Source organism: Mus caroli, chromosome 19 (assembly GCF_900094665.2).
Source record: "Mus caroli chromosome 19, CAROLI_EIJ_v1.1, whole genome shotgun sequence".
Lineage (NCBI taxonomy): Eukaryota > Metazoa > Chordata > Mammalia > Rodentia > Muridae > Mus > Mus caroli.
Window position 1 is genome coordinate 10,886,733 of NC_034588.1, and position 3,869 is coordinate 10,890,601.

Below are 3,869 nucleotides of genomic sequence, written 5' to 3' on the forward strand. Positions count from 1 at the left end.
AAAAACCAAAAAAAAAAAAAAAAAAAAAAAAAAAAAAAATGACTTATTTTCCCCTTTTAAAATACTTTCTCTTAAAATTTGTCATATTATATTTTCATTACCAGCTAAATCAGTAATAAGTCAATATTTATTTTTATTGTAAATTTTATAACTCAACATATCTTAAGAATATTCATGCATTTAATCAATTATAATTTTTATATAAACTATATATTTAAATTTATTTCTTTTATTATTTTTATAAACTTTATTATATAAACTTTTTCAAATACATATAAACATTGCATACCAAGTTTAACAAGACCCAAAATGTATATGTGCTTATATTCATCAGATAAAGGAAAAATGATACTAGATATAAGTCTGTTGTAAGTATCCCATATGATCATTAACATGTAAGTAATCAAATCCAATCACCTTTAATCCCAGCACTTGGGAGGCAGAGGCAGGTGGATTTCTGAGTTCGAGGTCAGCCTGATGTACTGAGTCAGTTCCACAACAGCCAAGGCTACACAGAGAAACCCTGTCTCGAAAAAAGAAAACAACAATAAAAACAAAACAAAATAAAACAAACAAACAAACAAACAAAAAACAAATGAGAAATGGAATAGTATTTTATCAATGTATATCATTAAGGTACTACACATACATATAGCTTTGCCTTTTGAAAAACCTTCTTTAATGCATTCTTAACTTCGTTGTTCCTCAGGCTGTAGACCATAGGATTCAGCATGGGAATGACCATAGTATAAATCACAGAGACAAATTTATTTGTGTCCATGGAATGATTGGCACTTGGCTTTAAGTACATTATGGTGACAGTTCCGTAAAATGTAAAAACTGCAGTGAGGTGGGAAGCACAGGTGGAAAAAGCCTTATGGTATCCCTCACTTGAATGCATCTTCAAAATGTACAAAAATATGAGTAAGTAGGAAATCAAGATAACAAGAAAAACAAATATAATGTGAAAGCTAGATACAAGAATAAGAATCATCTCATTCACATGTTTATCAGAATCAGCAAGCCAGAATTCTCACTGCAGGAATATCAAAGAAAAAGTGATTAATCACATTATATACACCGAAAGGGAGGCCAAATATATCTCCTGTTTGTATAGAAGCATTCAAAATGCCAAAAATATAGGAACTAATGGCCAGAGAAGTATAGCCACCTTTTGTCATAGTGGTAGTATAATGTAAGGGTTTACACACTGCTGCATATTGATCATATGCCATTGAGTTTAGGCTAAGAGGTAGTATCCACAGTGGCAAAGAATACAAAGAAGAACATCAAAACAGCATATGCATTGTAAGAAATTACATTGCTTCCTGTAAGGAGTCCAGCCATGACCTTTGGAGTGACTGTTGAGGAAGACCCAAAGTCCACCAAGGACAGATTACTAAGGAAGAAGTACATGGGGGTATGTAGATGAGCATCCAGCAATATCAGAAGGAAGATTCCAAGATTTCCAGTCAAAGTGATGGCATAGATAAATGTGAGTATCATAAGAAGAAGAACTTGAAGCTCTGGTGCTTTGGTTAGTCCTAGGAGGATGAATTAATTCTCTTCTATGTTCTTCTTCATAGTTTTTTGTCTCGGACCACAGATGTTCTTTGAGATGGACAAAACTAAAGGAACAAAGGCTCACATACCTGACATTATATGCAGAGAGATATTTTATTTTCAATGCTATGAAAGTGATTAGTTTAAATTTCCCTACATATATGAGGCTACAGCAGCAAAAATATTGAGAAAACTATTCAAGTTTATATAGGCATTCACAGAGCACAGAAAGTCATATAAGTTAAGCTGCCATTTCCGATCTGTTCTCTTTATATACTGATTTTAAGTTCATTCAGTTGATGTTCAATCATTACCTTTAGTGTACACACCTAATTGCTTCAGACTAAACTGTAGAGTAATTCACAAATAACTGAATATTATATTCATTAAAACAAATGTGTCATTACAGGCCAGTTCAGTCAACAAAGATTGTTTTTAGGATAAGATATAAAGTTAAATAATGTATACTTTGTGAAAAGTTGAGTAAATATTCATTTAGCATCATTATTATTTACTAGAGCTGTTGTTCTCTAACCAACTTCTCTATCCATAAATAGTGTATCAATTTTATTGTGCCTATCTAAGTTTAAAATTACATAATGAATGAGCAGAAGCTGATAAGCAATAGTTATATTATTACTGTTTGAATGGAAGATGATAATCCTTCTGTTTAGCAGAGGTAAGAGTGCAAGGCTTCAAGGGAGAGGTAACTTTGAAAACAGGCACCCTGGCTTTGTGATTTGCTTCTACACATAAGCTATATTCTCTCATATCTCCTTTCCTTCTAGTAGTCTGCTGATAGTCTGTCATTTCCTCTATAAGTGGTCATAGTAGCCATTCTCACAAGCAATGAAAAAACAAGTTATGATTAGTTTATCCATTCCTTGAATACATACCTTAACTTATGTTCAGAGATTTCTTTTTAAGAACTATTGTCCTTCAACCTTCCTTGCCTGGCCTGCTACACTGTATTCCACGTTTGACCTTAAATAAATTATAGCAACAGAATAGCTGAAAGTATGGATGTTGGCAGAAGAAATATTTATTGTGGTTCACGATGTCTGTTGTTTTTATTGGGCCATTAAGATAAAAATATCCTCAACAACAAAGTCACATGAAGACAGAATGACAGGAGTGTCTGAGCTTGAAATGTGGACATTTGCAGTGTCATTCCTCAACTTTTTAAGATGAGTATGACAAAACTATTACAAAGTTATTTGTATATTTAGATAACTGAAACAGAGAAATCACACATCATTTCAATTCATACTGCATATGAACATATTCATCTAAAATTATATCAGTATTCATATTTAAACATATTTATGTATTTTACATATGTATGTATATATGTGAGTATATATGTATATGTGCAAATATATATGTACATATATATATACCACTGTTCAGTAGATTAGGAAATGAGTATTTTAACAGACTACATCAAGTATAGAGTTATTCAAAATTTCAATTTATCTTTTTTATTAGATATTTTTATTAGATATTTTCTTCCTTTACATTTCAAGTGATATCCCCAAAGCCCCCTATAGCCTTCCCCCACCCTGCTCCCCAACTGACCCACTCCTGCTTCCTGGTCCTGGCATTTCCCTGTACTGGGGCATATGATCTTTGCAAGACCAAGGGCCTCACTTCCCATTGATGGCCAACTAGGCCATCCTCTGCTGCATATGCGACTAGAGACACAGCTCTGGGGAACAAAGGGCCCCTAATGAAGGTGTTAGAGAAAGTACCCAAGTGTCAGAGACCATCCCGTGAGAAAGTGATCCCTTCACAAATCTCTTTAACAAATCAAATGGCCTTGTGCTAAGAGCTGGTTGCCACCCCCTTTCCTCCCTATTCCCTTCTTGACACCTAAGGCTGTAAAGTTGAATAATAGTCCCCTCTTCCCTATCTCTTCCTGAGTTCCCATGACATCCAAGGACATGAGCTATGCCTGAGTCCAGCCTGACACCCAAGGCTGTCAAGGAGGATCTATGTTCCAGAGATAAGATGCAGAGTGCCCGCCGTTTGGCGCCTGACTTCAGCCCCCATGTCAGCAGATGCCCACTNCTTTGTTCTTTGTATAATTCTCCCTCGACCCCTCCCATATTCCCCGTGATGTATGCTTTAAAAAGAAGGCACCTCAGCATAATAAACGAGACCTTGATAGGTACAATATACTTGGTCTCCACCTCTCTTTCTTTTCCTCCCATTTCCTTCCAGGTTCNCGGTCCCCCTCGCACCCACGAATAACTGAATCCCGCGGGACGGGATACCCAAGGAGCTAAAGGGTTCTGCAACCTTGT

At 35.4% G+C, this 3,869-nt stretch overlaps 1 pseudogene; it reads right to left on the reverse strand.

The window, feature by feature from the left end:
* Positions 1-631: 631 nt before the first annotated feature.
* On the reverse strand, positions 632-1,584 carry LOC110286002 (annotated as a pseudogene).
* Between the last annotated feature and the right edge of the window lie 2,285 nt (positions 1,585-3,869).